The following is an 11,063-nucleotide window of genomic DNA, read 5'->3' as shown; positions in this document are numbered from 1 at the left end:
CGAGCTGCAACCACCCCAGGGGAAAGAAAACCAAAGCCAAACAAAGCCCACGAGGACCAAGCCGAGCAGAGCCGAGTGCTCAGGTCCTCGCTGGTGTCAAAGCAGTGCCAGGGCCAGGGCCAGGCACGCAGCGAGCAGAGTAATTGTTATGCAAATGAGGCAGCTAGGAAAACGATTCATAATTGCACAAATTAAACCTGGTTGTAAACATCCTGCGGCTGCGGAGAGGAGAGGGAGGGAGGGGCGGGGACAGGAGCCTGCGGCCCCGCCCCCCGGCCGCCTGCGGCCCCGCCCCCCGGCCGCCTGCGGCCCCGCCCCCCGCGCCCCTCATTAGTGCTCTTTAATTAGCAAACGAGGCCAGGCAGACAGAAGCCTTTTGGGGGCAGGTCGAGGGCTGGCACAGGATGGTTCCTGGTTCAGGTGATGCCCCCTGGGTGCTGTGGCTGCTGGCACCGAGCTGAAGCTTTGGGTCCAGCTCCTGGCTTGGGACTCCAGGAGTTTGCTGAATGGCTCTTTGGGGCTGGTTTGCTCCTCGAGGAGGGGCCAGGCTCTGGTGCTGCCTGGGCCGGGCTCCGGTGCTGCACCCACTTCTGATGTCCTCAGCCCAAGAAGGACATAAACTGCAAGAGCAGCTCTAGAGGAGGCCAGGAAGGTGATCAGAGGCTGGAGAACCTCCCCTGTGGGGGCAGGCTGGCAGAGTTGGGGCTGAGTGGAGAAGAGAAGGCTCCAGGGAGGCTTGAGAGCAGCTTCCCAGTACCTGAAGGGCTCCAGGAGAGCTGGGGAGGGACTTGTGACAAAAGCTTGGAGTGCCAGGATGAGGGCAAATGGCTTTGAGTTAGAGCAGGGCAGATTGAGACTGGAGATGAGGAAGAAATTCCTGGCACTGAGGGTGGGGAGAGCCTGGCACAGGCTGCCCAGGGAGACTGTGGATGCTCTCTCCCTGGAGGTGGTCAGGGCCAGGCTGGATGAGGCCCTGAGCAGCCTGTGCTAGTGGGAGGTGTCCCTGCCCATGGCCAGGGGTCAGAACTGGATGATCTTGAAGGTCCCTTCCAGCCCTACCCAGGCTCTGTACCTCAGCTCCTGTGGCCTGTCCCTCCTGGTGTCTCCTGCACCCCAGCAGGCAGTGCCAGGCTTCACCCCTGGGCAGCTGGCTCTCAGCAGCAGTTGCCAGGCTCTTTTGTCAGGCACTCTGCAGCTCATTGCCCCACACCAGGTTCTTTCCCCTCCCCCTTTGCCAGCTTTGCTCTCCTGCCTCTGCCAGCAGCTCATCAGCCTAAAGGGCTTACAGCAGCTAATGGCCTTACAGGGCCTTCCCCTCTCAAGGACAGGCAATTAAGCTTGGCCCTGGCACATCCTAATGAGATTGGTGATGATGAGCTGCTGGGGAATGTGTTTAGTGCAGCTCAGGTGTAAATCCCCCTGCCTGCCCTCCCCCTTCAGCCCCCTGCCCCCCTGGGTGCTGCCGCTGCCGGCCGGGCAGAGGAGCGATGCCAACCGGCTGCAGGTGCCAGCTGCCCCCTGCCTGGGGGGTGCTGGTTGTGGCAGCTCCAGCACAGCAGGCTGAGGCCCTGGCAGGTGCCTGGGTTTGTGCCACGCTGCTGCTGTGCTCTCCTGTGATTGTTTTAATTGAAGCAGCTCAAGGTGTCTCAGTTGTGGTTGTGTTTTCCCTCCCCCATCCGGCAGCAGCAGCCCCAGCTCGCAGGTGCCCAGGGCAGAGCCCAGCAGCTCTCTCCCTCCTCCTCCTCCTCCTGGGGCTTGGCTGGGGGGGAGGGCAGGGTGGTGACAGCCTGCAGCCACCCCCAGCGTGGCCTGGGGGGCGTGAAAAGCTCTTCCCTTGATGTCTCCATCCCCCGGATCCCCAGGCCTGGCAGGTTGGTGATTGCCTATGCAGATGTGCACTTCCCCTAATTAGTCCTTAATTAGGGACACGCAGAGACAAAAATTACCAAAAACATTTACTCCAGACTCTGATTTGCTTCTTCCTCTTTCTTTTTTTTCTCAGCCACCTCTTACTCTCTGATTTTCAGTTTAGTTTAGCTTAGTTATTTTGTTGTCCTCAAACCATTCCTCTCTGCTGCTCCTCCACCCAGCCCGCCTGGAAATCACTTTTACAGCTGCCAGGTAATGAATATTTGTGGAGTGTGAGAGCATTCCAGGCCAGAATATCCAGGGGCCATCCTCCCTCTGCTTTCTCTCTGTTCCACCCCCCCCCCCCCCCCCCTTCCTTCTTTTCCCCTCCCTGGTTCAGGAGATTAGTTAATATTTATGGCTCCACAGCCTGGTGAAGCACAGAGCCACCCCCAGGCCCCCAGGAGCTCGGGGGGCTGGGGGAGATGGATGGTGCTGCCGCTTTTCCTTTTCAATTACAAAGGCACCTCGCATAATTAAGTGCTAATAACCTTGTTAATCTCAAATTGATGCTCTCTCTTACTCCTGGCCGTCCCTTAATAGAATTAGAAACAGATTAATAAGGAAGGGTTGGAGACGGCGGCCGAGAGGGGGCCGCGCTCCGGCCCCTCGCCCTGCTCCCCCCCTTGGGGCCGGGCCGGGGGCAGGGCTCTGCAGCCCCCCTGCCTTTCCCCCTCCGCTCCTCGCACGGCTTCGATTCTTCTTCCTCGCAGACAAACAGCCACGGAGCAGCCTCTCCTAATGAAACTGTTTTATGTTAATTAATTACGGAGCAGGGCTCATTTTCATGCAGGGCCCAGCGCTGCTTCCCCTCCGCGGAGCCTTTGATCTGTCAAAGGCTAAATGGGAGATAAATAATCAAATTAAAAAGCAGCCTGGATGGAAATAAACACATTTGCCGTGTGTTATCTGCTGCCCCGGGCACGGCACCCGCTCAGGGGGCACCTGGGCTGGGCACCCCGCCCCCGGGGCTGTGCCCAGGCGTGGGAAGTGTTCCCTGCCTCGGTTGCTCCCTCGGGGGCAGCGCCGAGTGCCTGTGCTTGGAGAGGGCTCTCGGGGCAGCCTCTGCCTCCTGGAGCAGGCAGCAGGGGCTTGGGAGGGCTCTTGTCTACACAATGCTGTTGAAAAGGCTTTGGAGTGGTAGGAGGAGGGGGAATGGATTGAAGCTTGAGGAGGGCAGGTTGCAACTGGAGCTGAGGAAGAAAGTCTTGCCGGGGCTGGGGGGGAGTCGCTGGCACAGGCTGTCCAGGGAGGCTGTGGCTGCCTCCTCCCTGGAGGTGTTCCAGGCCGGGCTGGATGAGGCCCTGAGCAGCCTGGGAGCAGACGCTGGCAGAAGGGAGTCCTGCAGGGGGGAACAGAGGCTCTTTGCTGCTCACACTGCGACCTTCCTCATCCTGCTCAGCGTGGAGCTCATCGCCCCTGGCTGTGCTCCTGTTGGGATGCCAGGGAGCATCATGCCCTGGAGCTTGTTCAGTCAGCAGATTAGGAGGGAGTTGATTCTGTTGCTCTGCCTCCCCTTCGGGGTGCTTTGATGGTGATGGTGATGTTTCCTCCCCGGGTGCACTCACGTGTGCCACAGCCCCGGCTTCCCTGCGAGCAGAGCTGGGCCAGCGCTGTGCTGGGCTGTTGGCCAACGCCAGCCCTGCTCGAGAGCCGCACAAACCCGGAGCAGGAGGGACCCACTCCGGGCAGGGGAGGTGGGGATGCTGCGTCCCCTCCTCAGCTGCTGCAGGGGAGCCTCTGTGAGCTTCCCCTGTGCCACCCTTGGGAGGGAGGGAGGAAGAGGAAAGCGTGGAAGCAGCTTTGGGTGGCTCCAACCCACAGCACCCCAAGTCCTGCCTGTGTTTGTGCTGGGTGGTTGTGCCGCTGCCCCCCGGCCCCGCCGAGCCGCTGCCCCCCGGCCCGGCGCCGCTGCCTCTCCCGGGCGCGGAGCAATCAAAGGCAGCGCGCAGCCGGCGCCGGCCCCTCCAGTCTCGCCCCGGGCCCTGCCTTTGGGCTTCTGAAAGCTTTGCTGCGGCGATGTCAGTTCTCATTAATCCCCACATCAAAGCTGGAGCTGCCAAACATCCTGAAGGGATCGCGGCAGCTTCCTAAGCGGTGTGGCAGGCAGGGGAGGCTGAGGGGCGAGCTGTGTGGCATGCTCGGGGCAGGGTATCTGCTGGCATCCACGGGGTGGTCCCTGGGGAGGGAGAAAGGAGGCTGTTGCACATGAAACCATCAGGGAAGTGGCCAGTGGGGCTGTGAAGGGAAGGTGTGGGCAAGGGAAGGGCTGCCTCCTCCCTGGAGGTGTTCAGGGCCAGGCTGGGTGAGGCCTTGAGCAGCTCGGGCTGGTGGGAGGTGTCCCTGCCCCTGGCAGGGGGTTGGGACTGGATGGTATTTGAAGGTCCCTTCCATCCCAACCCATCCCCTGAAGCTGTGAATCCCCTGGCCAAGGGGATGTTCTTTGGCAGCTCAGCCTCCCCTGTGCCAGGTTTTGAGGGAGCAAGAAAAAGCCTTTGCAGGAAAACACAAAGAGAGCTGCGGGCTGGGAGCTCTCTGTGCCACACCGAGGTCCTCTCAGCTCTGCTCTCACTGCCAGCCTGGGCTTCCCTGCTTGGCTCAGCAGCTCTCCCTCAGCTAATCAGGTCAATGCCTTTGCAACCTGCCATAGGAAATCTTTATGGGAGTTTTTGGTCAGAGTCGTTTCTCTGCTGCTCTCTCTGGAGGAGGCTGAATTGTTTAATGCTGCATGGTCAGCAGCGATGCTCTCCCTTGGCCAGGCTGCTGAGGGTGCACTCTGGCCAGGGCTGGGGAGGTGGCAGGTGGCTGCTTGCCCAGCTGGGTGGAGGAGAACTGAATTGCTCACAGCCAGCCAGATGGATGGGACAGCTCAGGTCCCACTTCCAGGCATTGAAGGGTTTGGGATGGAAGGGACCTTAAAGATCATCCAGTTCCAACTCCCTGCCAGGGGCAGGAACACTTCCCACCAATCCAGGCTGCTCAAGGCCTCATCCAGCAGTGCCAGGGTTGGAGCCTCCACAGCCTCCCTGGGCAGCCTGTGCCAGGCTCTCCCCACCCTCACTGGAAGAATTTCATCTTCATCTCCAGTCTCAATCTGCCCTTCTCCAGCTCCAATCCATTCCCTCCCATCCTGGCACTCCCAGCCCTTGTCCAAAGTCCCTCCCCAGCTCTCCTGGAGCCTCTTCAGGAGCTGCAAGGCTGCTCTGAGGTCTCCCTGGAGCCTTCTCTTCTCCAGGCTGAACAGCCCCAGCTCTCCCAGCCACAGGGGAGGTTCTCCAGCCTCTGATCATCTTCATGCTGAAGTGCTGAGTGCTCAGCACCTCTGCCAAGCTGCTGCCAAGACCCAGCACTGCCAAAGGAGGCAGCTCCCTGGCTCTGTGAGAAAGCTGCTGGAGTCTGGGTGGTGTTTTTTCCACCCTGGCAAAGGGCTGGGTGAGTGGAGCTGGAGGGCCTGGATGGAGCAGAGCAGGGGATCCTGGAGGGGCAGCCAGCCTTCTGCCAGCAGCTCCCTGCTGGCTTGTGCCACTGGAGGAGCAGGCTGGGTGGTGTGTGGCCTGCAGTGAGGTGTGAGGGTGGGCAGGGGGCAGGTGGTGATGCCAGGGCACAGAAGGCAAAGGGCTGGCTTGTGTCTCAGGGTTTATCTTCCCCCTTTAATGGCTTTCTAAATTGGTGGCAGTGGAGCAAAAAAACCCAATCTGAACTGGGAGCATGCATGATTACTATTGTAATAACCTTGGCTAATAAGAATATGATGTGGTGTTAGGCTGGGAAAGAAAACACATTTCTCATTAGCTTTTTGATTAATTACTCCACATAATTTCCTAGGGGGACTTGCCTGCCACTGATTGCCTCTGCCTGGGATGTCTGCAAGTGCTTTACCTTAACTTCATAATTTTCTCAGTGACATTTTAATGGCAGCCCTCAATTAATCTCCCCTCAGCTGGAGGCAGCATTGCCTCACCAGGGCGGGGGGCAGGCCCTCCCCCTCCCTCTGGCCCTTCCCTCCTCCTTCTGGGGGCTCTGGCACGTCCCCTTTGCCCACCCTCCTGCCACGGGGCGAGAGGGGCACTCGAGGGCTGCCCTGGGGATGCTGCTTGGCTGAGGCAGTGGAGTCAGAGATTCACAGAGGGGTTTGGGTTGTGGAAGTCTCCTTCTCTGGAGACTTTCAAGACCCACCTGGGCACTGGGATCCTGGGCAGCCTGAGCCAGGTGACCCTGTTAGCTTGTGCCACTGCTGCAGGAGGGAGGGTTAGGGTTAGGGTGGGTGACAGGTCCCCAGGAGCAGGGATGCAGCCCCAGACGGCTGAGCAGAGGCAAAGCTCTGCTGTGGCTGCTCCCAGCCCTGCCTGACAGCTCAGTGCCAGCAGGATTTGCTCTGCCAGCTGGGCTGAGAGGCATGAAGGCTGTGGTCAGCTGAGCATGCAGGAGGCTGGGCAGGATTGCCACCCAGACCCTGCTCCTCCTCATGCTCCATGGCCTGGCCACTGCCTCCCACACAGCTCCAACCCCCTGAGCCCCACAGGGGTCTGCCAAAGGAGAGGGCAGGTGGTCCCTGCAGCCCCCTCAGCATGCCAGCCTGGAGCCAGGGGCAGTGGGAGGACAAGCAGTGTGTGTTTGCACCCAGGGCATGGATCAGAGGCGACACTTTAATCTGTTCAACAATATCTCAAGGATTAAAAAGTTGCAGGCACCCCACAGCCCTAAATTGGTAATGCATTTTCACTTGGCACTTGACAGATCACTTTACAAACCCCTTCTGCATCTTCCTGCAGTCCCCTGGCTGTGCTGCTGGGCAGTGTGCCAGCTCTCAGCCCCCTCTGCCTTGTGCCATGCTGCTCCTCGGGGACCCCGCTGGGGCTGCCGTGCTTGCTGGGAGCGGGGCTGGGCAGCAGGATCTGGGTGCTCTTGGGTGTTGGCATTTTCTCCCTGGCCCAAGCAAGGGTCAAAGTCATTGCTTAATTAGTGAGGAGCTTCGTTTCTCATCCTGGGAGAAATCCTCAGGGGGCCTGGCCATGCCCGTGGGCAGAAGTGCCCTGTGGCTGCTCCTCCTGGTGCCCGCAGCCCGGGGCAGGTGCCCAGTGTGGGCAGCAGGCAGCTGCTGACGGCTGCAGCCCTGACTGCTGGAGCCTCTGGTGCTCAGCCTGTGCTGCTCTGCCCAGGCTCTCATCCTTCCTGAGGCTCTGCTCACAGCCAGCCACAGGCACTGGGTGAAGGGAGAGGCTGCCCTGTGCCAGCTGCAGCCTTAACCGCAGCAGGGCAGGCGAGGAGGCCCTGCCAGGGGTGGCTGGGGGCAGGGGGGCAGCCCTCAGTGCCAAGGGGTTTCCTGCACTCTCTTTATTGTGATGCCTCTTTCCTCCTCTCTCTTTCTCTTCACCCTTCTTCTCTGTTTTCCTCTTTCTCCTCTATTTTCCTCTTCCTCCTTTTTCTTCCTCTCCCTCTTTCTCCTCTTTCTTCCTCTTCCTCCTCTCTCTCTCTTCCTCTTCCTCTCTCTCCTCTCTCTTCTGGCCAGTGCCAGGAGAGTTGATGGATGATCCCAATATCTGTTGTCTGGAAAGCAAACACCTATCATACATATCTCTGACAAGTTATTATTCTTCCTTATCAGGACCTGCCTGCACCCAGCCACTCCGCAGCTCTCCCCTCGCATCTCTTGTAGCCAGGCAGGAGGAGCACGGTGGCTTCGTGTCACTCCTGTGGCTGTCACAGCCGGCCGGGCTGTGTGCCGCCGCTGCCAGCCAGCCGGGGAGGGGCCCCGGGAGGAGGGGACAGCAGCCTGCGGAGCTAATTTGGCTCCTGCCTCACTCCGGCTGATTGCTGCAAATTAAATTTCACGCCAAGGGGCCGGGGGAGCCTGCGTGCGGCACGGCGAGGGGGGAAGGAGCAGCCTGTGGTGAGCTGGTGCCCGGGCAGCCTCCCTGCCCCACCTCCATGGGCACAGATGGTGCCTGGCCGTGGCTGCCTGCTTCCCGGGCACCCTGAGCCGGCGTCTGTCCTCATCCTGAGCTCCCCTGCAGCAGGCCACAGGTGCTGCGGGGTGCCCTGTGCCCTCCTTCTCCCCCGGGCAGGGGGGATGTGCGTTGGGGTGGGATGCAAATGGGGGCACAGATGAGCGAGCAGGCGCGTCGGGCTTTGGTGTTTCCTTTTTCTCTCCTCATAATCGCAGCCTCAGACTCTGAAATGAAGCCCAGCGGGGGACCAGCTCTGCCTGGGCTTCAGGAGCCGGAGAGACCTGCACCGTGGCATGGAGTCGGCCTCCAGGGTATTTGGGGCACAGGGTGGGCTCGCCAGAGGTGCAGGGGTCCCTGCTATGCCGTGGCCGTGAGCAGGCAGAGCCCTCCCCGCCCCCGGCGCCGCGCCTGTGCCATTGACGTCGTTCAGGTAACAGCAGCTCCATCTCCGGCGCTTTGAAACGCGATCTAAGAGGGAGCTCCCCACAAAAGTTGCTAAGCAGCTAGGACACGAGTGACTAACAGAGGCTGAGCGTGCAGGAGCTGAGATGGAAATGAAGGCAGCGATGAGGAGATTAATGTGCGGCGCCTGGCACATCGGTGCCCGCGAAGGAGGAGCTGCCGGGATGAGGCGCTCCAGGGATGCCCTCATGGAAGCTGTTAAAGCTGCTTCCTCTCGATGCCCTCTCCCAGCCTCGGGGTGAGGCTGCAGGACAGGGAGGTGCTGCCTCCTCCTCCCCGTGTCCTCCCCAGGGTGTTTGGTGGTGGTGTTCTCTTTTCCCAAGCGCCTGAGCCTGCTTTTGGGGGAGAAAAATCCCAACTCGCCCTCCCTCCCTCTCCCCTCCACCCCCTGACTGCAGGAGCGAGGCGGCGCTGGGATGGCAGCGCTGGGATGGCAGCGCCGGGATGGCAGCAGGGCTCGCAGCTGAGCCCTTCCTGCTGCTGTTGGTTCTCTCCAGCGGCAGCTCTGCGTCCAGGGTTATCCAGGGGCAGGCAAGAGAAGCCGAGGGGAATCCCAGGGACGTGGAACATCTTGTAATGATCTGGGAAGCTCGGCTGGAGCACGCAGGCTCCCGGGAGCGCAGGCTGACCGGGAAGCTCCGCTCCAGCTTCCCAGCTCTGGGCCACCGGGGAGGGCAGGCAGCAGAGAGTGGATGTTAAACATGCTCTGAACATGGCAGGGAGAAGAGGAGCTGGTGGAGCTCATCACCTCCTGTTCAGCAGCTCCCCTGGGCATGGGGCAAAAGCTGCCAGAGCTGCAGTCACCTGCTCTGCCTGCTTCCCTTTGCCGAGGCCAGCAGCACGGCAGAGTGGGGAACGTGGAGCAGTGAGCACCCCAAAATCTGCCTGGAGAGGGGCAGGGGAGCAAGGAGCTTTGTGCTGCCTGGATGCACGCCTCTCTGCCAAGGGAACCAGTGTGGGGGTGGCAGGCAGGAGCACAGCTCCAATGCCAGCATGCTCGTGGGACCCACCACGGGTGGGACAGAAAGCTGAGGTGGGAGGGGGGCAGCCAAGGAGAATAATGTTGAACCCCCAGAGCCAGCAGCACTCAGAGCAGGGGGAGGGGGTGGGCAAGGCAGGCGTGAGGAGGGGGCTGCAAACAGCTGCTCTCCAGGGTCAGGGCTGTTTGCCAGCTGGCGACCAGGTCCCTGTGGCCGCCCCTCTGGGGGTGGAGGACAGGACCCCAGACCTTGCCTGAGCCAGCAGCTTCTCTCTTCCTTCAGCTGGCGAGGGAGGTGATGTTTGCAGGCGGTGAACGTGCTCTGCTAAAGATGCTGATAAGATTCCTGACAGAGGGTAGGAGTGCGAGATGAAGAGGAGCAAGATGAAGAGCAGCCTGTGCCTGCCTTTCTTCTCCTGGGCCTTTTTCTCCCCCAGCTATCTCCCGTGCAGCCTTGCAAGAAGAAAAGCCTGTGGGCATCTGTGCTCGGCTCCTGCCTTCCCCAGGGGCCATCAATATGCAGGGCTCGTTACTCTGCACCGGCAAGGTTACGGCAGGATCCTGCTCCTGCCCGACGGGGACGGGTGGCAGCTGGGACACTGCCCTGCCCCGGGAGAGGAGGATGATGAGGATGGGCTCCCCTTCGGCTAGTCAGTGCCGGTGGTGTTGCAGGGTGTAGCCAGGCTGTAGGAGCCGCTCTCAAGCCCGGGGTGCAGTTTTTCCTAGCTGGAATTGCACCCAGCCTGCTGTGGAGGAGCTGTGAGTGCAGGCAGGCAGCCCTGCTGATGCCCCTGCCGCCCGCAGCCGATGCCACCCTGCAGCCCTGCCGCTCTGGCTCCTGGCACTGGCACGAAGGCGAACGTTTGGCAAAAGGCAGAGCTGGGCTCGGTGGTGCTTCGGTAGGAGCCGGCAGCCTTCCGGCGAGGCTGGGATTAATCCGGAGGAGCCTGCCGGGGGGGCTGGTGGCAGAGAGAGCAGTTTGCTTATTTCACACTTGTGTGGCCACCTGCTGCGAACTGTTTGTTCAGTTTCAAATTCTTTAATTAAAATCAACATAAAACAGATTGAAAACATCCCAAGGAGGGGACGCTTGATTTGCTGGAGGATATTGCGGCAGACGAGCCAGGGCTCTTCAGAGGCGCCGAACCGCTGGGAGCCCTCCACGGGCAGGTGCCTGGCGCAGCGGCTTGGCACAAGCCCTGGCCGCCAGACCGACGCCGAGGGCAGGGTGCCCCGGGGCAGCTCCTCCTCGCCAAAGAGAGGTTCCCGTGCGCCTCCACCTCTTTATTTGGCTGCCCTCCCCGGTGCGACCATCCTGGCACGGCCGGCCGAGCCCGGCGGTGCCCGGCGCGGGTGGGTGCAGGCGCGGCGCAGCTTCTCAGCCCTTTGCGGAGCTGATTAGAAGCCTCCTCCAACAAACATCAAAGCTTCAATTAACAGGGGCTGCTCGCGACCCTCTTGCAGAGCCCAGATAAGAATAGAAATTTCCCTCAGAAAATGGATTTGTGTAGAGCTGCCTGCGCCGGGCGGGAGGTGACCTGCGCCGGGCGGTGCCGGAGAGGGGCCGGCGACAATTAGGGTGCTCATTGGGAGCTGGTTATCAGAAGGCAGCAGGCTCGCTGCTATTTAGCTGCTGAACAGCCCAGCGGGAGGGGACGTGGAATTCAAACCCATCTCTTTTCAGAGCCATTTGAATCTGAAGGAGGATTCTGCCTTTATGTGGCAGCCTTTTCAGCTGCTGTGGCTTCTGCCTCCTCTCCCAGCCC

This window comes from Melanerpes formicivorus, unplaced genomic scaffold (genome assembly GCF_026170545.1).
Source record: "Melanerpes formicivorus ecotype bairdi unplaced genomic scaffold, bMelFor1.0.p_v2 SCAF_123, whole genome shotgun sequence".
NCBI classification, from domain to species: domain Eukaryota; kingdom Metazoa; phylum Chordata; class Aves; order Piciformes; family Picidae; genus Melanerpes; species Melanerpes formicivorus.
Note: the sequence above shows the minus strand (reverse complement) of the source record.